At 39.5% G+C, this 27,242-nt stretch overlaps 1 protein-coding gene across 16 annotated transcripts in view; it reads right to left on the reverse strand.

The window, feature by feature from the left end:
- EXOC2 (exocyst complex component 2) overlaps nt 1-27,242 on the reverse strand; it is a 366,065-nt gene that overhangs the window by 322,697 nt on the left and 16,126 nt on the right. For 14 of the 16 annotated variants that reach the window (XM_046924334.1, XM_046924284.1, XM_046924332.1 and 11 more), the window contains one exon: nt 1,802-1,933. The exons of the other annotated variants lie outside the window; for them this stretch is intronic. The gene's annotated coding sequence lies outside the window, so the exon portion shown is untranslated. The remainder of the gene's footprint in view (nt 1-1,801; nt 1,934-27,242) is intronic. 16 annotated transcript variants of the gene reach the window in all.

Here is a 27,242-nt window from a genome sequence, read left to right on the forward strand (position 1 = left end):
CCACAAGGTGACAAAGCTGGGAAAAGAAAACACTGCCTAATTCATTTAATCCCCAGTAAAGGCACCAAGCAGAAAAATCTGATTGACCCCTTATAATAAACAACTCAAGGATAAGATTCAATCAGAGTCACAGCTAAAAACCTCAAAATATTGCCTTCTGTTAGCTTATTTACACCAGAGTCTTTCAGGGTGCTCATTACTACCATCATGAAGGTATATGCTATTGATGGATTTAGGGAAGGAAAGAATCATTCAGTAGATGGAACTTGCAGGGAGAATTTAAGCTGCTTGTCTAAGGGTGGAAAACAATCCCTAAAGAAGCTTGGGAATGGCTATTCTTCATTCCCACCACCATGAGTATGGCAATTACGACATCTATATGTTTATACAATGCAGTGTTTGAATCAGCATTCTCTACACATTCAGTGACCAGAGAGGAGAGGAGAACACTGGACAATGTGCTGGCAAAGTTAACTATAGCTGGACAAGTGTGAAGAATCGAATCAGTAGGACTTCATCTGTCTATGAACTACAGCGCCTTAAATTTAGCTAGAGGCAGGATACCAGTCTTGAAATCTTAATCATCTTTGTTGACGTGGCAGATCTCGCATTGCTAGAGAAAACAAAAAGCAGGGCAGAGCCCCTTGAGGCATAATGGGAACTCTCAGTAACAGTGAATCCACTCTCATCCAAAGGAAAGTTTCTGTGCCGTACAAAGCTCTCACCTTCCCCAGCTGTGGCCATTCAGCTGTGGACCTTAGAAGACAAGAACATCGCGTGTTGTGTAACTGTTGAAATTTCATTATACCATTACAGCTGATGACAGAACTCATAATTTATTATAGGGCTAGGAAACCAATACAAGCTTTCTGTTATGAGCAAAGCAAAAATCAGACTGGAACTTTTCCCAGAGTACGGGATGAACAAGAGGAGACTGAAGCGTAGTTGTCACCACCTTCAAATACAGATGATTTAATTAAAATTAAAAAAAGAACATATCTGATTTGACTGTTTTTTCTTCCTTACCCTAAAGTCAGCATATTGGAAAGCGAGTACAATTTATCTTACTGAAGAAGCACATAAATCCTGGTGAATCCAGGGGAGGGGCTGGAGAGGTTTGGTAATGAACTCTTCTTGCACAAGTTGGAGTCTAGTTCCTCCTTACATTCTCACTGCTTTTTATTACATCAGGATTGAACAGAACCTTCAACTAGGTGTAAATATCATTTATTTCCTCACTGAGGCTCCTCCACACTGCCACAGCAGTGCAAAGTGGATTTACTGTTGGTCTGCGCCAGGAAAACAAGAGCAGTAAGGCTGGGATCAGTTCTAGCAATGATACAGTTGCACCAGCATTGGGGCATCTCATGCCTGCAGAATTTATTCCACTCTCAAATAGAGAAAGATATCCCAGGAGAAGCACTTTCATCTCCGGACAGATCTGTCCACCCTGTGTATACCATGCATCCCACAGAGGGTAACCTCAAAGCCATCTTCAAAACTATCTTCATGACCATACAAGCAGCAAAACAGTACATAGAGGTGCTGACACAGCTGAAACATGTAGGTCTGAGCATGCCTGGACACATAAGGGAGGTTAGCGGACTGTTGAGCATGTCAGACAGGCTGTCCACAAACCAGTCCTGTGGACAGGAGATGAGTTGGAGTAGATACGTGCTGCAACAGTTAAGTTGGTGCACAGGCAAACAGAGGCAAAACCGTACAAATCCATTAGGGCTAGACAACACAGGCAATACAAATTTTAACTGCAAATAAGTCTGCAAATGACCTTGAATCATACCTTGTGGGATATACAATGACCCTCTGCAGAGCACCTGTTTATTAACCTTATTTTTAGAGCCTCTGAAATCGCCAAGTCCTTCTTTGAACCCTCAGAGTCATGCCACACTGCACAAGATGACTCACACTGGCCCTAAGGAGCACAAAAGAGACAAACGCTATTACAATAGATCTTTTGCATTTTCTCCCTAACATCCTTTTGGATCTGGCATAAGTCAGTTTTGTAACAGACAGGTTAATGGGCCCGTGTAATGCGCACTGACTCTTCTTGTTTAAAACAAAACAAAACAAAACTTTATTTATTTACACAGTATCCAGTTGCTATATGAACTGACAGTTAAGACAAAAGCACTCAACAAGTTAATGATTTTTCCCCTTTTTTGTGAAACATCTAAAAGAAAATCCCATCTGAATCTCCATTTCACAGCCTTGCCTTATTTAAACAATTCAACTCCTTTTGTCTCTCATTTGTACTGTACTTTGTGCGTCATTCTGGGTTGTTTCATTACCTATTGCACAATTACAAGTGTTCAAACATATAGAAGGCAAGAATGGCTTAGGCTGTTTCGGTTGCTTTACAATCAATACCTCTGCCTCAGGCGCCAAAGAGCGTATGAGAAAATGAGTTTTCTGTTTTTATAAACTCTATCTTCAAGCTCACTTTGATCCATTCTTCTACACAAATGAATAGGGTGGGGCCATTACTGAGCAAGTAGAGACAACAACAATGTTCTGTTAGACTGAATCTCAACAGAGGTGACCACACCAAAGGCCACCTTCTTAATGATTGTGCTTTTATTCCCCAATTCATTTGGAATCTTTATTCTCCCTTCCTGCACTGAACAAATGCAAGCTTTGTGATATCTGTTCCTTTTCATTTAATGGCAGCAACGTTATTTTGCTTTGATCTGCTCCAGTGTGCAATGCTGTGAAGGTACTCTCTGCTAAAATAGGAAAAACTATGCAGTTTACCACTGTGGCAAGTGAAAGTTATTTTGGGGGGAGAGCAGGGGATGTTTTTTTATATAGCATGGTAATTCAGGCCATATCCTTATCCAAAACAACCAGGAGAGAAGCAGCATATTACAAAGCTGAAAAATTCTGCTAAAGATGTTTCACCACACAAGACTGTGGTTTAAATACGTGAGGATTTACAAGCCTAAGGAAGAATTGCAGACATTTTAAAAGCGGTACAACTTTTTTTTTTTTGTTGGTATAACTCCACTTTAATCCAATGAATAGTTGTTACATCTCTAATGTGCCAACCATTTTGGAAAACCAACCTTTTTAATCAACTCTGGAGATTTGAAAAATCTCCCCTAAAATCAAAGATTATTTTGATCATAGTTTAACTGAGATAAGAGATTACTAGCACATGTACAAAGAGTAAAACATCAAGGAAAACCATAAGGAGGTGGTTCAGAATTCTTTCACACCACAAGAGATCTCAAATACTGATCTCAGCCTTAAAACTAGCTCCCAGTCTCAACCTATAGAACTCCCGTATCCTCATCCTCCAGCAAAAGAAAGTTTAAATTCTAAAGGGCAGCAATATCACTAGCCCAACTACAGCTAGCTAACAGAAATGCAGCGTTCTGTTCAACCTGTGCAAGTACAGCTGAGTGCATTTCTGTCCATATTCTCTCACAGAGACACCTCCCACTGAACTTTAAGTTTGATCTTTCTCCCACTGATAGCATGAAAAAAATCTCCCTCTGATGTCAGTATGGCCAGGAGGGTTTGGCATGTGTAGAAATCTAGTGAATTGTGGGTGGTTTCTCTATCTTTTGTGTTTTGTGAGGTGTTTAGTAGGTATTTTTTGCTCTCTTGCCAGTTTCCAATTTCATTGGGGGCATGTTGCGCTTTTTAAATGGAAAATAACTGTTGTGTTTGGTTGTATTTTGTGAAACGCCCAAAGGCTTTCACATACAAGCATCCCATAAAATGCATTTGTGTTTATTATTATTAATAATAATGCCACTGGATTAAGAGCAGTCTAGACTCTACATATGGCCTCAGCTAACTTGAGACACCCAGATTGGACAGTTTTTGCCTATATGTCTAAAATGCCAGGAGGGGGTAGTCTCTCCACTGTTAAACTTGAGCTTTCTAGCTGAATATTCCTGGCAATCCTGGACAATTGCCATCCTGAACAATTGTCTGTATATTATCAGTGTGCAGGTCATTTAAAGACTTATTTCTAATCCAAGATCATGATTAAATGAGTGGAAAGCTACCATTCAAATGATGTAAAGCAGATTCATTAGCTTGTTACTGTCCAGTATGCATTCACTAACTTACATCTACTACTACTTATATCCCCACACACAATATAATACTTCAGCCTTCAAAAGCACCTTGTGGATTAAAAGGAGCTAACAGAATTGGCAAGCTCATTGTTGATGAAGTTATGCTACACTTCAAATGCATTTGTTGATTATAGTTATCACGTACTCATGCAAACATGCACACACGCTCCTGACAATGGAGCTTGGAAAAAAGGAGTTTGGGCCTTTACTACAGGTACATACAAGGTATTGTGGCTCAAATTTATGAAAAAAAGGGAGAGAAAAAGAGAAAAAAGAGAAGAGAAAAACATGAATTTGGAATGCTGGTTTCAGCTCATTAATATGATTTGTAGAATCATATTACTCTTTTTTTTTTTTCCCTCCTTTTATGAGTATTTGGACAACTGCCAAATATTTGTAAAAAGGTTTCATGAATTTTAGCATGAATGACAGTTACTCAGAAAAGTCCTGCCACAACTGTCTCATTTGCTATTCATTATGATTCTGGAGAAAGGAAATAAATCAGATTCAGGCACCATGAGTACAGTAAGGATGATGTAATGCAGCAGGTAACGCAAAGAGCAATAGTTTGGGCAGGACCTTCATTAATGGCCTGTAGCCTGAAAACTAGTATGGTTAGCTGATAGCTGGAGGTCTGCAACAGGGTGGCTTAGGAGCGTTTTGGTGAGGGAAGATGACTTTATTCTTTACTATCTCATCTGAAATTACATCTGATTTGGAATTTTATCCAGAGAACACTTTTGACTGGAAACCGTAGTCCCTCCCTCCAGCTGAACTCTTGGAGTCATAACTGCACCAATACCACAGGAGAGGTACTTCTCGCCGGCTACAGGACAAGAGTGAATCTATGAACAGCAGAATTCCTCTCAGATTGCTGCAGACAACTGCACTTCCAGAGCGTGATTCATCTGACCTATTTAAAAGTTTGCTTTAGCATGAAATAAATCTCATTGTAGATATAGTTCTGTCTCTCCACTGACTAAAAGGAAAGGCTAGAGTAACTTATTTAGGTGGGGAAGTCTATGCTAAAATTTGACATGTGGTTGGCTGGATCCCAGATGGAGCTTCTGAGCTACAACTTCCTTGTGCCATTTCAGAACCTGAGAAATGGGTAGTTGTATACAACCAAAATATATTTCTTAACAGTCTTTTCCCCAAATTTTTATTTTTTGTTCCTAAAGAACAGCCTCCTCATGAGGGGAGCGGAGGGGCAGCGCTGAGCTCTGCTTTCTGTGACAGCAACAGGGCCCAACGGAATGGCATGGAGCTGTGTCAGGGGAGGGGCAGCTGGGGGTTAGGGACAGGTTCTGCACCAGAGGACGGTGGGCATGGAACGGGCTGCTCAGGGCAGTGGGCACTGCCCCAAGTGCCAGAATTCAAGGAGTGTTTGGATAGCACTCTCAGACATAGGGTTTGGATTTTGGGTGGCCCTGTGTGGAGCCAGGAGTTGGACTCTATGCTTCTGCGGGTTCCTTTCAAGTTGGAATATGCTGTGACTCTATTATAACTTGCTAACACTTTTAGTTTTGTTGTAGCTCATGCTAAATGTAGATTTTCATAGAAAGAAAACATCCTTATTTTTGTTGAGTCCTATTTGTAAGTGATGGATCAGCTGGGTGTGCTTTTAAGACCACATACGAGCTTCACTTTATAAAATCAGTCCAAAGTTCTAATTATTGCAAACAAGGAAATATCTCTCTCAGGCAATGCTAGTATTTGGAACATGATCTAAATCTCTCTGTTTCCAAAGGATCCCAGAGTACTGGCAAGCATAATGCCTGATGATGCTTTAAAATACACGCATACATGGTCAGTGCCAAAGGTGTGGATTTAGACTTCGTTATTTTGTTCTACTATAATACTTAAACATAATGGCTAGGCAAACCCCTTCTCAAGTGTCAATGCCTTCACTTTGGCTGCTTGATTTCAGATGCTAGTTTGAAAGAAGTAACAACACAGCCAAGTGGCTAGAGCAGCATACTGAATTCACATTCACAGGTCAGTTGACTGGACTCTGAGTTGAAAACTACTATTACCAATTGAATTGGTAGATTTACCCTGCTAACGTGTAAACATCCACATTTGCTTCTGCCAACACTTACAGCTATGAGAAATATTGTCAAGAAATTTGTCAAGAGCAAAGGTTAGCTTTACACTGCTTCATATGGCCCAAATATTATGGTACAAGTTCACTCGTGGCATAATTGTTCTAATGATCAGATACAGTACAAGAATATAGATCCAAGAAGGACCACAATACCTAAATTCGGCCAAACCCCAAGACTGTGGGTCTGTAAGCCCAGCTTCAGATGCTATTAATGTCTGTATTCTACAGGTGCCTCTGCCTGTGAACCTAAAGCTGTCAGGAGACCTAAAGCTCTGCCCTTCCACGGTTGGCACCTCAACCTCAATAGGGCTGAGTATCTCCTACTAGAACACAGTAAAATCCAGGAAATTGTCATTCTTCTGCTCCCCTCTCCTCACAGCCTTGATTCATCAAGAGTTCACAGAACACCCAGTACACCACACATCATACAACCAGCAGCAGCAGACATTGCTGTCTTTCTAGATACTGCAGCTGTATCATTCATGGCTCAGCTGTCAGAGTACTCTGCTATCAAGAAAGGAACTCAGGATCTATTTGCCACCACAAGGCCACAGCCAGCCCAAGACAGTTCAAATGCACATCCTCCGTCTGTCACACAACCCCCCCCAGCCTCTCAACTATACGCTGTTTCTTCCTCCTCACTGGATTGTTTCTCTTGAATTCAATATGATCAGGGTCAGAGAGAGTAGGAACAAGTATAGCTATGTAGCATCAAAGGTGAAACCCACATTCTTCTCTAAGACCTTGGAGGCTCCTACTCTATTCCTTGCAAAGGCATTTTTAACAAAGAAGCCCTTGGAGACTGAAGCTGAACACAGGGCCCTGGGCTCTTTGGGAGCACTGTCTTGTTCTTGATTTCTAGCCTAGTTCACGTTCATCTCTCTAATTCCACAGCAGACCTGCACTGCAGAGAGCAGATAGGCACATATTTAGGTAACTCTCTGGGGGGTGAATTTGAGTTCCCTCTGGCAAAGGCAATTACTAAGCTAGATTTCCCACTGCCTGAGGGAGCACTTTAATCATCAGGCTCCTGTTCAAAAGGCCACCTCCACCTATTCTTCTGTCATGTTTTAGAAGAGAGAGACAAGTTCTATTTTGGAAAAAAAAGGGCGTAACAGGTGGCTACGTGCTGGTGAAGATCCCACATTGTCCTCAGCATTTCCTAATAGAAAGCTAATTACCTGATCCTGGTGTACCTAGCTCTAGCTCTTCCCACATACCTCTACGGGGCCAAGGCACTTAGCAAAGGTGCCTGCTTACCTTAGGCCAGCCACATTAAAGCTCCACAATATAACACTCAGTGTTGCAGCATCAAAGTCCCACTTTGGATCACAACTGAGGGCATTACCTGAGGGAATTTACAATGTCAAGACTTAAAACTGTATATGATGTTCATTACTGCAACTACTGACTCTAGTCTAACAAAAGCAGTAATGCCACAATAGTTATTGTTAAGCAATTTAATTGATCCAGATATTTATGCAGGGACATTTGCCTGCTGGGGCTCTAGGCAGAGAATAAGCTACCCATTTTTTCATTCCTACATTAGATGACTTATAATTTCTTAACTCAGCCTGGTGGAATGTCCTCAGGCCTTGGGGCTTTAAGCAGCTATTCTGGTTGCTCATCACCAAAACTGACTCTACATGTATATTGGTGTATTGTGCCAGTCACCACAGATGACACCCTTTATTTTTGGATGCAAACACTTTACCTTAATTGTGTATGCAAGTTGTTGGTCTCTGAGGTCCACCTTACTTCACCTTCCAAGATTTAGTGAAGTAAGAGGGCTTAGCGAACTGAAAAGTTCTTTAAGAGGTACCCTGAAAGAATATGGTCTTTGTCTCTCTGCTTGCAACCAGTCCCCTACCCTTCCTGCCCCTGCTATGGCCTATAAACAAAACAGTCAGTTCACAAGTCCAAGAGTTGGCAATCTGTGGAAAGGAAATATTTCTGACTGGGATTACTGGTGTAATGATTTAACTTGCATTTTCCTTGGGAGAAATAGATGGCAAACGGTAAGCTGGCCTATGTGCCAGACAGAAAAGCCAATTGACTTTCCTGAATAAGCCCAAATATTTTTACGTATCACTCCAAACTTCTAAAATGGTTTCATAATTCTTATCCCTCAACCAGCTCACCTTTAACCTACAACACAGTCAATGGGGAGAGTAGGCATGCAGCACAAAGAAGATCTGACAGAGCTTAAGACGTCTTACTCTGCACTGTTTTTGCAAACAGTTACACACTGCTATACATAAAAGTAGCCAATCAGTGGTTCTTTGAACTGTAAACTGACCAAGCACTGGAAGACTCTACAGCAAAAAGAAACAAGTGGCACCTCTGTACACCCTGAATATTCATAGAGCTCATGGACCAGTTTTATTTCATTTATTTTCCTCTTCTGCTTATCATGAGACTCTACACATGTACATGGAAATTATACAAAGAGAATATGTGGTTGTAAAAGTAATCTGGTAATCTTTGACACTAACTAGCCCATAGAAAATATTCTAAGATCAGCTTAAGTTTCTGTTGTGCAAGTTCATTTCTACTAACTAAAGTGACAGAAACATCTTTAAACTCATTCTTCAGTTATAGAATATTAATAATGCTCATGAAGTCAGATATGAGCACCCTACCGCATGCATGTCCAACCTGTGGGCTGCATGCAGTCCAGCACAGCTCACAATGTGGCTGCCCTTTGCCCCACACCATCATGGCAGTGGTTTTTCCCTGCCGAGCAGCCCAGCCCAGCTCTGGGACACAGGGAGAGTGCGGTAAAGTGTTCACTTTGCCTCTCACACCTGTCAAACACACTTAGTTGCATTGAATCCGATGTGTATTGTGTATTACACGCACTTCGGCCACTTGTTGCTTATAACACAGAGATTGCCAATATGAATAGTTGAACCTGCCTAACGGCGCCTCAAAAGAAAACAGAACCTGAAGAAAAGAAAATCGTGGATGAAGGAAGAGTGTTCAATGGAAAATGGACAGAGTTTAGTACTTTTCCCTTTTTTAACCAATAACATGACACTGTGCTTAATTTGCAAAGAAATCATATCAGGTTTTAAAAAAATCCCAATTTGAAAAGACATTATATGTGGAAACATGCTGCCAAATTTGAGGCATATTGAGCAATGTTCCGTAATACAGACAAAATAGTGTAACTGAAAGAAGGTCTGTCATCTTAACAAAATCTTTTTAAAATCTCTAATGGGCTCTGTTATGAAAGCTAGTTTTGTGGTAGCAAATCTGACTGAGAAAAAAAAAAATCAAAAGCATTTACTGAGGGTGAGTTTATTAGGCAATGCATGGAAAGCAAGGCAGATATCATGTGTCCTGATTTTTTTTAAAAATAGATTTTTCTACAATCAGTGTCTCTCACCAAACTGTAGCCAGGTGAACTGAAGAAAGAGGAAATGTCTATGATAAGAAATTTGGAGAGTGAAGCTGCTAATAAGACTTTTTACTTTGGTGATAGATGAAAGTACTGATGCTACAGATACAGCTCAACTTGCCATTTAGATCTGAGGTATTAATAACAAGTATAACGTCACTGAAGAAGTGGCTTCTTTGGTGCCATTAAAAAAAACAACTAAATCTCTTTATTTGTATGAAGCAGTAAAAATTACATTAAAGCAATTTTCTTTAGCCTTTATCAACATATCTGGTATAGCTGCTGATGCTGCCCTGGCAATTGTTGGCAGAAGAGAGGGACTACTAATTTCATGATATTAAAAGATGATACAATCACCACTGGAAACTCACATTTGATGAATTATCTCCACATCATAAATCAGGAAAAAATATATGTGAAAGCTTTAAATATGGATAATTTCATGCAAATTGTCATCAAAGCTATGAATTTCAAAAAATCCAATGGATTGAATCATCATCAATCCAGGAGTTTCTTAAAAGTATGGATGCTGATTATGGGGGCATCATTTACTTTTCTGATACAAGGTGGCAAAGTCACAGTTAAAATGCTAAAAAGATTTTATGCTTTGCTAAGTGAAGTCATGTTCTTTATGGAATCAAAAGGAAAATTCATGACAGAACTTGAAGAATAAAATTGGCTCATAGATTTTGCATTTTTGGTGGAATTGACTGCTCATTTAAATGAGTTAAACATGTGCCTGTGCTATGTTTCAAACCATAATGGCATTATGAAATGAAACTTAAATTATATCAAGCTTAAGTAATGGCAAATAATTTCATACATTTTGATGTGTTGGCTAAACGCAGTCCCATGAACAGTAAAAAAAATATGCAGCCATGCTTAAGTTTTGATGAAGGAATTTGAGAATAGATTTCAAGAATTCAAAAAAAAATCCTTTTTTTTTTGTATATTTGTGAATCCATTTTCAGGCAACATAAATACATTACCTTGAATTTTCACATGGAGTGTACCGAGTTCAAACAACATTCAACTCAAAATAGAAGTTAGTCATGTCCCTCTACTAGACTTTTATAAGCCCTATCTTATCAGAGAATAGTATCTCTCGCTTCACAATCACTCGTTATTCATGTCACCACTTTTTGGCAATACATATGTTTATTTTCAAGGATAAAGCACAGGAAAATTAAGATTTCAACAAAAATCTCTGACGAACACCTTGAGAACTCACTAAGAATTGCAACCACTTCCACTGAACAAGACAAATGCATTAGTATCACAAAAACAAAGGTCAAATATCCTACTAGTTCTATGTTTTTCTTGCTCTGTTTTTTATGTTTTATTTAAAAAATACATAAAAAATAAGCTTTGTGACATATATACATTAACAATATTATATATTTCATATGCGACCCAAGACAATTTCTGTTCGCTCAGTGTTGCCCAGGCAAGCCAGAAGACTGGACATCCATGCCTGACAGTTTCCCCTCCCTGCTTTACAATCAAAAAGGTCTTCTAGATAGTTTTGAGGTCAAAGGTGAACACAGCTCTTTTACTGATCTAGCTAAATTGGATAAGTATCTTTCTATAGTTTTACATTCTTTCTTGCTTTTAATAGCTGTATATACATATATACTAATCAAAAAATACAAATAGAATTCCTTCCCGCCCCTTGTCTGTTGATGTAGTGGCAGAAGAACAGATGGCTGAAATTAAAGAACCACTTGGATATGTAGCAGAGTGCACTGCAGAAAGAAAACAGTATTTCCTTTTGGAAGGAAAAAAAAGCTCTCCTCTGAATAAACCAATGAACAAATCTAGGTTACAAAATAATTTTTCCTCAAAGAAATTAAATCCCAGCTAATACCAACTAAAAGTAAACTATTCATTCTACTGACATGGGTAGAGAATCATGTTTTGCTCCCCCCGCCCCAAGAGAAAAAACAAAAGCAACCAACCCACACCACCAAAATACCACAGGACCAGGCTATTACATTTGCATAGTATCTTGAAATAAAAGTCTAAAATAAATAATTTCCTTCCAGTAGCTATACTGAATAAAATATACCCCTGCTGTAGGTCACTTAATGTCAACCACATTTATAGTTGGCATGAATTAGATCCTGAATATTTTGTTCCCCATGTTCCTACCAAACAAGCCATACGTAACGATGTATGTTTGCTTTTGTGCAAAGTATGGCGACTGGAAAAAAACCCTCTTCTAACCCTGGAAGGGTTGATGGATACCACACTCACCCTATTACTGGTGGTGTCATATCTTAGGAATAAAACAAAGTCACATTACATGCATTAATAGAGAAAGTGAGAGATCATCACCACGGATGGACAAAGTGGTAACCACCTTTTTTGCAGTTTCCCATGAGGTTTCTCCTTCCACTCCTCTGCTTAGCTGTGCTCCTCCTGAACTTTCTTCTTATCTGTGACTACTCTAGTGAATTGTTATTCAGTCTAAACATCCTAATTATGTCTATCATGACACATTATCTACTTTGATATAACTGAAAAACACAGTCCCTGTACCTACTCAAAAGTACAAGTTCAACAAAAAACTGTGCTCTCCATTTCCCATTCACTTACATTATGCTTAATTAAGCTGTATTTAAATTGAAACTGCTGCCCCTCTTTTACCCTCTTCAATTTTAGCCTCAATCAAGAGCACAAACATATTGCTTCAGCTCTAGCATTTTTGCAGTGCTCTAGAAGACAACAGTCTGTGTGGAGTTGAAAGAGATGAAAGAGTGTTCCAAAGGGACAAATGAGTACTCGCACAAATGACTACAGGTCAGTGACAGTCAGCAACAAGAAAGAGGAAAAGGATGAGGAATTTGAGACCATTTATGAATGGCTGTGTCCATGACTTTTGTTCTGTGCTTTTAAACCCTAGGCTCATTCGCTGAATTGAAATGCTAGAGTTCTGGCACCTGAAGCATTTCTGAAAAGTAATTGAAAAGAATCGTTGAATCATAGGAATTGGAAGGGACCTCTGGGGATCATCCAATCCGATCTCCTGCTAAAGCAGCTCCCTACAGCAGGTTGCATAGGAAAGCATCCGGGTAGGTTTTGAAATCTGAGTGTAGGACTCTGCAGCTTGGCATTGCTGAGCCAGCAGAAAAGTGAAACAGAAGTAAATCAAACAAAACTTTTTCATGTGAGTATATGAAAGCATGGTGGGGATTAACCATTGATTCCTGTGGAACAGGAGCAGGGACAAATGAATTTAATATATTTATAAGTCACAAGCTATCTATCAGTCCTCCCAGTTGCAGAAAGAGTTGCTGACCTCAGAACTTCAGAAGTACACTGAACTAAATCATCTCAATATTGATGCGTGTTGAGTGCCTGAGAAGCAACAACATGGGCCTGATTCACTCATGCCACCAACACCACAGGAACACTAAAAATATGATAGTAATTGGTGCTGCTGAAGAGTGTAAGATGCCCAGCAATCTGTGCAGTATACGGCAGAGTACTGAAGATAATGCTCTTTAAAACTATTTACACTATTTGCAATTATTTCAGAGCAGACAGTGCAGATGACTGCTCAAAAATAAGTTTGTCATCACTTGAGAGAGTGGCCAAAGAAAGTTTTCTGTCTCCAGGTTAATCACAGCAGAACTATGCAGACGGTGAGAAGCTGTATTCAGAAGACAAAAGAAATACTGCAAAAGTAGTGATTTGGAACATATGAATCTTTCACAGCTCTAAGTTTTGCAAGCTTCTGAGTAATGTTTGCATCTGCAAAACTTGTTTGACTACAATGGACCTTATTTGTGTAACTTAATTTGGTAACTTAATTCTGTATTTTTTTCTCCCAGAGGTGGCTCAATTAAAGGATAAAGAGGAAAATCAACATTTTTCTACATGAATGGGAAACCTCAAAGTAAATAAAATTGGACGATCTACTTCTATTACCTTCAGAAACCAATCGTTCATAATACATGGTAGTCTTTGAAGGTCTGGCTGACAGGCTCCTTCCCTCCCCCCACTTTCCTTCTACATTTTCCTTCTTCCCCCCGATAGGTATCTGTTCCATTTTTTATGCTATTTATGCTTACTTGTTTTTCTGCTTGCCTCTTTTCTGCAAGCAATTCCCTCTTTCTCCATGAAACAGCTGTGGCAAACTGCCTCAAAACCAACAGCGTTCAGTTTCTGTCATATCATCGCTCCAGAAGAGCAGCGCCATCCCTACATGTCATGGAAGGAGAAGGATTTAGCCTGCTGCAGTCAAAATCTACAAACTCAGAAGTGAAGTTAAAAAAACTAACTGCCCTTCCTTTTCATGGAGAGAGTTACAGGTATCTGCGATGAAGCCTTTGCAGCCATTCTCAACAGTATTATGCAAAGGGACTCCGCCAGTCACTAGGCCAGAGGACCAGACTGCATCATTGGTCTTGGTAAGTCTTCAAAACGGGACTTTCGGGTTTTCTCACTCTCCCTCACTTTTCTAGGATGATCTCTCTAACATTTGTAATTGTTGCCTCATTATCATCCTCCAGAACTGTTCCCTGGTCTTCCTTCACATTGCAAAATCTATCAAAAATCTAACAAGTGAAGCTAACTGCCATGTTAGCCTTTTTGCGCTTGCCTTTTGCTTCTGTTGTAACATCTTTGCCTTTTTCTGCAGCCCATAGAAGAAGCCAACAGAGAAAACTGCAGTATAACAGTAACCAGTAAAAGGATAGATAGCCTTTGAGTAGCATTCATAACCCTTCTGAGGCTTTATTCTGATCTCAAACTGATAAGAATACACCAGTGGATCCACTGTAACAACATACACATCTAATATATTGCAATGACGTAACAGCACCAACATATGAAGAGCTATTTCAAATCTTCCCTCTTCTATCAAGTACAATTGAAACAGAAGTATAGCTGTAACTGGATCACTTGCAGGCTGAGAAGTGATATTTAGTAACATTCTACTAATTCTAAACTCAAAGGGGATACTTCAGAATTCTATTTTCTATTGTACAGTTTTATGTGGAAAACTGCACATAAGCCCCCTACCATGAATGACAAAATGTATTAAAGCTGAAGGTGAAAAAATGAATGGGATTGAGGACATCAGGCTTAAGGTTGTTTGTGCAAACTAGCAGAAGCCTTCCTTGCATGTATTCATTCTTCAATAACATGATGACAGGCGATTTTTCCCAGAAACTCTGCCTCATTCAGAACCCAAAGACTGCCATACTTCTAAAATGAAACAAACTGGCATTCATTAGTGGGGATGCATAAGTCTCTCTATCATTTTTGTCATTAAAGCCTTCAAGTGCTTTTATGGAAGGAAAAAAAAAAGAAAAATACTGATATATCAATAATCATAAAACATACTTGAGAAAGGAATAGTTGTGCTGTCCCCATTGTATGTACCACAGCTATGACACCGTGTATCTCAAAAGTGACCACTGCTTCCTCTAGCTCCTACTGACACATGCACTATTTCAGGGCAGCATTAAGTTGCGTGGAACTCTCAGCATCTGTATATGTAAATATACTTATACCACACAAAGCCAACCTGTTTCTACAATCTGCAGCAAAAATCATTATTTAACAGGGAGATATAGCTAACTGATAGCCAATTTCTGTCCTCAGTATGGGCCAGTAAAGGCATCCTTTTACTGGTGCATTATACAGCTCTGGAGAGATAACACTGGACTACGCCAAGTTTTATGCCAAGTTCAGGAGCTTTGGAGTCTAGTTTTGAGGAACTTTTCTGTTTCACTATCTTCTGCCTCTCTAACTTTAGAGAGAAACAGGTTGCCTTTGCTTCCATTCTACTACAGTCTTCCTACTCTGCCGTCAGAGATATCACCTGTGTCTCACTTTCCACAACACTGCAGGTCAGTGCCAGGTATGTAACATCCGGTCCTTTCCTCCTCCTGGTGCATCACTTTGACTCTCATAATTTCAGCCTCCCTGTTCCCATGCATAAGGCAACAAAGAGAAATTGCAAGAAAAGTTTTACACAATTTGCTTATGAAATCTGGGAAAGAATTCCCAGAGGAAATGAAATCCCTGAGAAACAGAGTTGCCAAATTTCAACAGCTTACAGGATGGGGAAAGCATGATCTGAGGGGCGTGTGTGTTTTTTTAAAGGGATTGTAGGTTGGAGGACTTGGAGCTAATTTTCACAAGGTCAGGAAAAGCACTTGTGTCAGATCAAGGGAGAGTTCAGATTCAAGCCCTGTCTCAGAAGCACCTCTGAAAAATTATCTCATGGCAAAAGTAGTGTATTTTCCTCCTTTCTTCACACTCAGAAACAATTGAACCATTTCCTCAAATGTTCCCCAGAGAATAACCACAAAAATCTAATTTAGCCAAGTACCTGGGACGGAAAACCCTAACCCAAGTGGCTTAAATTTTGGTAATGTTATCAGCAACTGCAACAAAAGTCTTACAGCAAAATAAATAAATAAAATAAAAAAACCCCACAACAACATTAGTCTTAACTGTTTACATCATTACCAGGTCTGCCTGTGATAACGTGGCACCTCTGTCTCCTGGTCTCCTCTAGATGACACCTGAATTACAGTCCTGTGGGAATTTCTCTACGTGTTACTGTGTTTAAGTATATCTGTCACCATTTCATTATGAGATTAAAATTATATTCTCATTTATACTCTCATCAGAAATAATGGCCTGAGAATACCCGTTGTTATTGCTGCAAACTGTAAGTCATGCAATAAAAAGAAGGCCTGATTATCAAATTGAGAAGGAGTCTGTTTTTTTTCTCACAGGTGAGTACCATCTCTAAATCTTTTCACTGTTTATGTACCTGCATGCAAAGCAGAAGCTTCAGAGAGGCAAGTAGGATTAACTAGCCAGCACCCCAGGAAACCATACACGTAATGTCTGTGAGGCAAAGGAGTGCTGTTATCCCAGCTCCTCTAACAGAGCACTTCAGCATGGGAAAATGAAATTCCCTGGCAAAACTGTGACAGAGCAGGGAGCTGAAAACATGCCCTGAGATCCACACGAGTTCCTCATGCATCAACCAACCTTTTTGCCATCCCTCTACAAGTAGATCTCAGATCCTAAAGAAAGATGTCCTATTTTGTACTTGGTACAAAATCTGAAGTCTATGGTGTAGCTTTGTGGAAAGGCTGAGAGAGAAATAGTAAGAAAACAGCACTTGAAATTTTCAGGCATTTTCCCTACTCCTGCCTCTTGGGAGAAAGATGGTTGTTTCCACCAACTCTTTGCCACATTTTAGTAAATTGGTTAATGCCATCCCATCTTTTAATTTGAGAGGATAATGTTATGACACTACTGGAGTTCAAGGCTGAGTGCATCTCAGCTCTGACAAAGGAGTGGAAACAGAAATGCATTGCCTTTCCTGGAATGCTTCTTCTGCCTTTTGGGTAGCTGTCTTTCATCATGTTCAGAGATGTTCAGATGTCAAGCAAGTTGAAAAGCCAGCAGCGTTGCTAGAGAAACTGAGGTTAAAACTAATTTTACTTCTTTGATGAGGTGAACTGATTCACTGATTTCTCAAATAATATCAAAGCACTTTTAAAATCACTGTCATAATCTCTAAAGAAGTTAAAAATGTTTCAATATCTGTAATTTCCCAATTGTTTATATAAAGGGCACATCCTGCAGCAAATATTTTGTCTCTGTCATTTCATCACATTTACAGCTTCCTGCATTTGCACATGCAGCTCTTAGCTTATATTCTTAGCATACACTCAAGGCCTTTCCTCCTACATCTCAAAAAAAAAAAAAAAAGAAAGAAAAAAAAAGAAAAAAGAAAAGAAAGATAAAACTAAGAGGTAGAAGTATGGTATAAAGCAACTGGAATCCTGACTCAAACACTATGAGGAACTATGTGGATACAGCGCTAGTATACTTGTTGGGACAGCATTAACTTCCTTCATAGCAGACTGTATGGTGTTGTGCTTTACATTTGTGGCTAAAACTGTGTTGATAACACAACAGTGTTTTGGCTGCTGCCGAGCAGTACTTGCACAAAGTCAAGGTTTTCTCTCTTTCCGCCCACACTTCTCCCAGCAAAGCCAGTCTGGGAACGTGCAAGGGATTGATGCAGCCAGGACAGCAGACCCAAACTGAAGGAATCTCATACAGTGTTGTTCTCAGCACTAAAAGCCCAAGTGAAAGGAGAAGAGGGAACATTCATGGTAGTAGCATTTGTTGTTTAGAGCAACTGTTGCACATGCTGAGTCCCAGCTTCCCAGGAAGAGGCTGGACCATCTGCCTCCCAGTGGGAAGTAGCAATTGAATTCCCCTTTTTGCTTTACTTTGCAGGCCCAGCTTTAGTTCCCTTATTCATTTGTCATTATCTCAATCAATAAGTCTTTTCAGCTTCTTTCTATTTTCTCCCCACTGCACAGGGAACAAGGAGAAGCAAGAAGCAGGGTGAATGAGGTGGCTGTTTGGCTGTTGGATGAGATCAGCCAAAGAGTCGCATGCAGTAGTTGTGATGCACCTGCCATTTTCTGCTGCACTAGGCAAATCCACCTCTTCAGCACAGCAAAGTAGAGATCTGAAGATCATACCCTCTCATTTTTCACAGGCAGTAGTACATGTTAAAGAGTGTTTTAAAATGAAAAACAAAGACAGCTCACTCTACTCTAAAATGGTTGAGAGATGTAGGAGCAGCCTTTTGCCCTACAAACCAGCCGCATTAGACTCATCAGCTCTTTCGCTTTACCATACATTTTCTTTTATCAAAGAGACTAGCAGGCCACACTCCTCTCATAACACCCAGCATTCTCACCTCCTGCCAAGACAGTGGTTCATCATAGGAGATTAACAGAAACCTCGACTTACAGGTAGAATAGGGCACACGAGGTACCTGCCCTCACATTCCCCAAGAATTTACAATACAGTGCTGAAATAACATCTCACATCTCCAGTATTCAATCAACTTACTGTTATTGTCTGAAACCCAAAACTCTCACAAATTGCTGGTATTTTATTTTTAGGTAAATGTGAACTTTTCCAGAGAAAGCCAACTCTCCATCTATTCTATTTTAATCAAAACCAAACTTTTGCCACCTTCTTCCTCCCCTCTTTCCTCTAACCCCCAATAAAGAAAAAAAAATAAAAACCAAACAAACAAACCAAAGCAGTGAGTAATTTTCCAAAGAGCCATCTTAGCTTAATGCCAATTGCCAAGAGGTTGCTTAGTTTCAGGTTCTGCTCTTCCCTTATCTGCTGAAGTTAAATGTTAGATTGATGGCTTCTATGCTCTTACCACACATACCTGGTAGCATTTCTCAGTAGAATCTTATGCACAACATACAGCTTCTATCCTGTAATCTTCTCTTCTACCAGTTCCAATTCCATTCTTATCTATTTTCTCACAGGGAATGAGAAAATCCTATGAGTTACTTCACATGTGGAGATACTCTGGATCAAACTGTTCGAGATGTAACATTCTGGGATTAACCCATGCCACTGCTTCTGAGCTATACAGATACTACCCTAATGGTGATACCCTCCTTTTGTCAGCACATGCAGGCTGGAGGAATATCAGGGAGTTTAGTCTATGTGGACTGCCATCTTGTTACATGGCTAACAGAGTACATGCCACTGTGTCACATCTTAAAATTTGCACAAGATGTTCATGAGTCTTTGGCAGTGTTGTTATTTTATCTACTTTATCTATAAACATCTTGCCTGATGAAATAATACTTTTTAGTGTTATTTTTCTGTCTTTCACTTTGGTGCTCCAAGGCAGAAACATCTCCTACATGATACATCAAATACATTTACCTACCTTTTCTAACAGACTGCCAGATACTTTACTACTCTAGGAAAACACTGCTTTATCATTCAAAGGTATTCCTTAATATACAACTTATTTTCTTACATTTTGCAATCAGAGTATTAGTTGACCCAATAAAGAATAACAGTATAGGACTATACTATCTACAATTACTTTATCATTATTTTTCTCTTTGACAGAGCTTTTTTATAAATTTGAAGATTCGATCTTGCTGAAATCTTCCATTATTTGGAAAAAGTAAAGAAAGAAAAAAGAAAAGAAAACCCACAAACCACACATTCAGTCTCTTTACCATAAGATTTTCCAGAGTTTTGATCATTCCCTTGTTCACTTTGGATTCTCTCCAATGAGCTCACATTCTCTTAGGAGGGCACAGCCCAAAATCAGATCCAGTGCTCCAGCTGATGCCTTGTCGGCACTGAGTGAAACAGGATTACTTCATGCACCTTTTCAACTATATTCCTGCTTGTATATCACAGGTTAGTGGGTTTTTTTTTTTGTTTTGTATTTTAAATTATTACTATTAAATACAGCATTCCTGGCTCGCGTTCACACTTGTGATTTACTATAACCTGCAAGGCTTCTTTCTGAAGAACTATTTCCCAGCCACTTGCTCATGTGAACTGATGACTTGATGATGTTCTTCACTAACAGACACTGCTAAAGTAACTCAACTAAAGGGCAAAAAATCTCCTTCAAAGCCTTGGTGCAGGGGTACTAGAGAACATGTTAGCTTTGCGCAGCAGTATACCACAATTGCCCTAGGAGATTTTTTGCTTGTCAGATGGATAGGGAGAGGATGCAAAAGACAAATCATCCATTTCAATTTTTTTTTCTAACAAAAGCACATTCACATGGCTGCTGCATGGTCACTCAGCCACTAGAACTACCACGAGGCCATAGGGACCATCTCTCAGCTCATCACTGATAGCTTTGTTCCCTCTGCTTTGACGGAGCTACTATTTTGCTGACTAACGTACAAATTGCATCTCGTTTGTATAATCCAGTTACTTACACTGTACATGAACATATAACCCAACGTAATTAGTAAAAATTGTTTTAAAACTATATTCCAGTAGATACAAGCCTCCTAGATCTAAAGAGGTGATGCTTTTTATGTAGGCTGACCAATTTTGGCTGACCATCCTGATCGGAAGTTATATTCCTCTCCTTTATAATGACCAACACAGATACTGTACATTCATACTACCACTAATGGGCTCTTATCCTTTATGAACCTTTTGGGTTGATGACCTGAAGATCTAAGATAAAATTTGGTTACTATGGTCATTCCTGGATCTTAATGTAAAAGGCTAGTGCACTGAAGAGCCACAAGCCTAAGGAGAGAGCTCTCATGTCTGCAGCTGCAAAGGCAGGTAATGCTTCCTTTACAGACCCAATCCTCATTTATGAGCAAAGCTCCTAGATTCACTGAAGTTAACACAAGGTCACTCCACTTGACTCAACAGGTTTCAGGCTGAGCCTGTACTTACTAATGCACCTCTGGGGCTCCAGTTCTGCCTGTGGCTTTGCTTCCTCTATAAGGTTTGCATCTCTATTATGGGACACTTTAAGCATCTGGGCCTCAGGTGGAGTCTTTGCAGCACCTTTCAGCTAGAGGAGAAGGGTAAGGTCTCAAGGTATTGTCAGGCTAGTCTTTGCAAGGTGAGGCCTTTGGGCATCATTAAAGAAGCTCTGGAGGCAGCAGATGTCTTCAGGAGATTTTCAAAATAGCCCTGCTCCGTAGATCTGAGTTACAGAACAACAAGACTTAGTTAACAAGTATGAATATGGTGAAAAAAAGAGAACCCTTTTCATAATAGTAGAGCCTGCATTGCTCTCTTCAGGAGAACTGTACCATTAAACCAAAAGAATGCTCCCTGTTTATCAAGCAGCAAAAAATAACCAGTGACTTCAAATACTTCTTTAATCTTTACCATCCCTACAGAATGCTTTTCTTTTTACATATTTCAGCTGGTTTATTGCATAAATATTATGTTAGCAGTCATTTGTCAGTGTGTAGGTGGGATCGCCAGTAGGCAGAGACAGTGATAAATGAGTCTCCAGGTGTTGCTGCTCTTTTTAGAAAATCCTTTAACAAGCAGTTATGAAGATTGAGGCAATTTTGCAAACTTATAAGAGTTACAGTAAGTTGCTTCACATATACTATTTTTAAGAGGCGCTGTCAACATTGGTGATCCCAAGGAGCGCTCTAGATGAATACTTAGCTCTGTTTACAAAACCCAGATAATTATTTATGTGTGTTTACTTTTAAGAATGAATTGAAGAGGTCAGGTCTAGGGACTACTGGAACAACGTTTTCATTAATTTCTTCTCTGCTTGCAAGAAAGCGAATCTTGCAGTTCTAAACTCTCCTGTCATTTTTCACACTTGATGACAGCAAACAGATGATGACCTGTTTAGAATAATTACCTTAATGAAACACCAAGGAGCCAAGAGAGAGGCTGCTCAACTCAAGAGATAAGAATCTAAAGCCTTTCACCTTCAGACTGGAGATCCTACCAACAACCAGACTGAACAGGTTCAATTCAACCATCCAGCCTATGGGAAAGCATCCTCACCACCATCAACATCTACTGAACCTAGTCACACCTGGATCTCTGGTTAACAGGCTCCACAGCAAAGGAGAGGACCTCAGTCCAATAGCCATGCATGAAGAAGTACTGGGACTGACTGAACAAACTGCATGCAAACTATTCCGTGAAGCACATCACAGGAAAATTAAGAAAAATAGTACTTCAAAGCTTGCTACTGTGCCACCATCCTTATCAACACCATCCTTTGGCACAGGGAAGGGTGCTGAGAATGGGTGATTCCAGGCAATCATCACCCAAAATACTGTTTCAAACATTCCCATGTCAGCTCTTGGGATAGGGTAGCAAAGAGGAGAGATGTTTCCAGGTCAGAATCTACTGTAAAGCCTCCAATTAGCTCTTAGAATAGAAATAAACACCATATTGAGGTAGCAGAGTTGTGGAAAACCGTTTGGCATTTCATAACCAAGTCCCCCACCTTCACACTTAAGTAATATTTTATCGTCTAGCATCATGTCTTGGCACAGAATTCCCCAGGTTGAGACTTTTGTAATTCTTGCACTCTACAATGTTTCCCCCCACTCCCCCAAAAAGAAAAAGGCACCTCTGTCCAAAGGTGGAACACAAACAAGCTCCATTGTGAGTCATAAAAACATAACACATGAGTAAGTGCATGCAATAATCTTGGTATAATTTGGCCCTTAGTCATTGTCTAGTCCTATTATGTAAATCTGAAACATGCATTTTTGAAAATAAAGGGCTTCAGTAAAATAATTACTGTTGTAATCCTGGAACCACACCCAATAAACAGTTTAGCAATCAACTGGCTCCATATATTTGAAAGCTATAAACAGATTAGTTCAAAATTAAAATAGTAAGGGCCAAAATCTCAGTTGCTGGTGTAAATTAGTACAGCTTGACTAAATCAAATTAGCAGTTTGATTTACTTCAATTAAGCTACGCTAATTTATAGTGGACTGTCGTCTTTTCCTATTTACGTGTATGCACATCTCAGAGTGTGTATGTCTATATATGTTATTTTTTCCTGTATTCCGGGGAGATAGTGATCTTTAGGACAACAATAATCTCATTTTTTCTCCCTCCATACGTACACCTATGAAAACTAGGTATGACCTCAGGCACTGTGAAGAGAGCAATTGAAGAACTACCAGAAAAGAAATAACGAATTATTCCAATAATTTCAATAAACTCCTATTCATTTTCATAATAATGAAATTTACTTGACTACTGAAGACGGTCTGAGACTCCCCTAAGCAAGCTTCATTTCAGGCAAACCTAGAAATTATTATCCATTTACAATTTTTGCATAATTTGGAATGATAGCCATTAAAAAAATTGCTAACTCTCCAATTTTCCAGGACAGGAGCACAAACTGACTTTTTACACATCTATAATCCTATACATTCTATAACTTATGACCTGACTGTGGTCTCATAATAGAAATGAGACTTCTTTAAACAGTTTTCATTGCAAAAAAAATGCCCCTTCGAAAGATCAGATGATTCCTCTGTGTGTGGAAAAGAAACCATCTAGTTGAGTTTCATCCTAGAGTTTCCTACTCCCTCCATGAATCACAGAATCATAGGGGCTGGAAGGGACCTCTAGAGATCATCGAGTCCAACCCCCTGCAAGGCAGACTCCCTACAGCAGGCTGCACAGGTAAGCATCCAGGTGGCTCATGAACATCTCCAGAGGAGAATCCACAATCTCCCTGGGCAGCCTGTTCCAGTACTCCATTACCCTCACTGTGAAGAAGTTCCTTCATGTATCAGTACAGAACTTCCTATGCTCAAGTTTATGACCACTTTCCCTTGTCCTATCCCCATAGACCACAGGCTGGCCATGTCCCTTTGACTCCCACACTTGAGATATTTATAAACATTAATAAGATCACTTATTAAAAGTGATCTTCTTTTCTCAAGGCTGAACAGACCCAGTTCTCTCAGCCTTTCCTCACAGGGAAGATGCTCCAGGCCTTTCATCATCTTTGTGGCCCAAACAGGCCACAGAGATGGTGAGACAAGTGAATCCTTGTTGTTATCCACAGGCTTCAGGTTGGATATCATGGTCACAGAGTTAAATGATGAGGTTAGACCAAGGAATGGGAGAACAAAATTCAGATGAAGAAACAGAAGATCTTGTACCCTCATGTCATGTACTGAAGTGGTTCTTTTCCCTTGGATCACGCAGTCTGTCATACTGCCAATTTTTAAATACTCATGCCCCTTACAATTGCTTTCTGGTGGTCTGGATTAATCTTTTGTCATGGAAGCAAGAACACAAGAAGGAAAGCAGAACAAAAGGCCATAGACTGAAATACATTTTGTTGGTGTGATAGGACAGAAAGCCTTTTTCTAAAAGCTCTTTAAATCAAAAAAAAAAAAAAAAAGCAACGGTATTACTAACAGAGAAGCACATAAGGAAGAAAAAACAAATCCTACATATCTAAAAAAGCCAAATTGAAAGAATGAGGAAATTTAACACTGATCTTACATATTTCCAAGCCATTCACTCAAAAATACTTTCATGGATATAAGTTACCTTTTCAGAAGGCATAGTTTACTAGGGCTACAGTTCTTAAGAAGATTTAAGTGCTCAGAAAGAAGCAACTCTTCGTATTCAACTATAATTGAAAACAGAATGAATGTAACAGCTGCATTTGTTCTTGCATTGGTATCTATCATACATTGCTCAGGATAATGCTTCCCAACATGTGCCACTAACACACTAATAAGCAGCATGAGCTTGATTCAGCGGTCTTCATCTCTCCGGCTCATTTCACCCCCTTGTTCTGCTGTCAACACACGGATTTGACCGCAATGCCCAGTAACAACTTGTAGCCCATGGGGGAACACTTCTCCACTTTTTCTTGTCACTCTTTCTTTATAGGCATAAGCATAAGGAATGGTCTACCTTACAATGACTGTCATGACTGACGTTGAATAACAAGGAACAAATGTGAAAAATTTTTTATGAGCACAGCACAGAGCTCTGACCCAGGGAGAAGACTGTTCTGTATGTTCTCATTACCACGATACTGTGCCAAGAAGTACAGTACATGCTTCTGGCTGCCCTGGCTGGAAAGGCAGGCAAAAGTAGCATGTATTTAGCAGTATGTGGGGACAGGGAAGAAAATGCTTTTTGTGCTGCTTTCCCACATCTACATTCATCTTACAGAGCTTAGGAAATGCTGTACTAATAGGTTCAAGCAAATATTAACATAAGAAGAAAAAAGAAACTAAATCCTGGTCATATGTTTGGATAAAAGCCTGTTTTCCGTATGCTCTTCCATTTGTTTCATGCTATCTGTCACAAATCCCAACAAGTTTGCAGAAACAGATAGTTCTTATGCAAGACGTAGTAAGTGTTCAAAGAATAAATACTCTGAATTAATACATGACAACATGTGCATGAATTGATGAAGGGCTGTTTCCTCCTCCTAAGGAACACAGCTGAATCCTAAGACTGCAATAACAGGCCAAATTTAGACAAGATATGTCACATTTAGTTGAAACTACAAAGCTGCCTGCCACTTCATCAGTAAGGATTTCTAGGAACCTTCAGTATCAGACTTGAGGCTGAGGTTTTTGTTTGTTTGTTGCTTATTAAATTCTCCACAGCACTTCAGGTTTCAAAAAGCAATATTACAGATACACTGTTGAACCTCAGAGTCTTAAAGAAAGCTCAATAGCAGCTTGTCTGATTCGAATTTTAACTCCCGCACAGCACTGAATTATACAGCTAACTTTTAACAAGTTGCACAGATACCTGAACAGAGAGAGAAATATGTATTGGAAATGTCAAAATACCTGGGTACTCCTTTGAAAAATCAACAAGTGGTGCTTACCTAGGAACTTCTAAAACTCTCACTGTCAGTTTATCGACATTTCCAAGCTCCTAAACAACTTCACTAGAACACAGCATTCAAATCAGCTTCAAGAAACCTGGCGTCTCACCACAGGGACTCATTCACTGTGTGACTGAACAAACCTCATCATTTCTGAGTGCTTCTGCTTGTCCCCTACTGCAGCACTAAGAGCAGCGACCCCCAGGACAGATGTACTTTTCATCAGCTGATCTCAAAGCGTGCTGTGCTAGATAGGTAATATTAGGAAGCTGGCCTTTTCAAGCTAATGCAATTAGACAGCAAGGGGATCCTTTGAAGTTGCTGGAATTATTTCCATTGGGTTCTGTGAACACTGAACCAGGTCTAACAAGTTGATAGACTTGTTAGGCTGTGAGATGACAGGTGCCTTTGACATACCTACATATAACGATACACAGAGACGTAGCTTGACCATCTGCGTCTCAATTTCCTCATCTCTGAAAAATGGATAACAACAGCTATTTACTCATCTCTATAGAAGGCCTGATAATATTCAAAGCAATTGGTGAAGACTAATTAGCTAACATTTGAACAGGGTTTGAAAATGTAAAGTACTACATTACCGCTAAGTACTGTTAGTGACAGTTGGCTTAATTTAGTAATAGAAGATAGTCTGATTGTTTCTGCTTGTTGACACAAGGCCAATCATAAATAATGAGTTCCATAAAGTCTAGAATCATAAAGTCTAGAATATGTCATAAATTGTGAAATTAATGAAAATTAAGAGGAATAAAGCGATATAACATCATCATTCAATATTAAATATATTGGATTTCCGAATTTTAATCATCAGTGCCTACAACAATTTCCTTTTCTGCATGTATTGAATAACCAAATAAACCACCTACACTTCCTTCATTGTCAATAAGGTCTGGATTAGCCTTGTGTCATTAGACTACTTTCTGATACTGTTAACTTCCGTGTCATGAGCACCGTTCAAGGGTTCATCAAGCTCCAGTTAGGTTTTCTATCCTTCCTACTCCACTTGGGTGGTTACTACAGAAGCTCATTTTTAGTAACCTCTTAATTATAAACCTAATCCATTAATGACCAGTCTATTACAATTTGGCTTTTCTCAAATTGCACTATAAGCTCACTGTTATTCTACAGTCAATTAACAAATCCAAATCTTTCTCCACCTAGTTGTTTCCCACCTCGTGATATACTGGCTTGCAGGGATCAAAAAATTCCACTAAGGGCAAAAGTCCTCAAGTTTTAGTCTATTGCTATGACGCCTGTGCTCATGCTTTCATTAGGGGTAGAATTGGACAATATATCTATATTGATGATGTTGCCTACCTTTATGTCAGAGTAAAATTTCATCAGCCAGTTCCAACCTCTACACTGAACACATTAATGAAAATGCTAAGTAAGATCAGTCCTGAACTA

This window comes from Gallus gallus, chromosome 2, assembly GCF_016699485.2.
Source record: "Gallus gallus isolate bGalGal1 chromosome 2, bGalGal1.mat.broiler.GRCg7b, whole genome shotgun sequence".
NCBI lineage: Eukaryota > Metazoa > Chordata > Aves > Galliformes > Phasianidae > Gallus > Gallus gallus.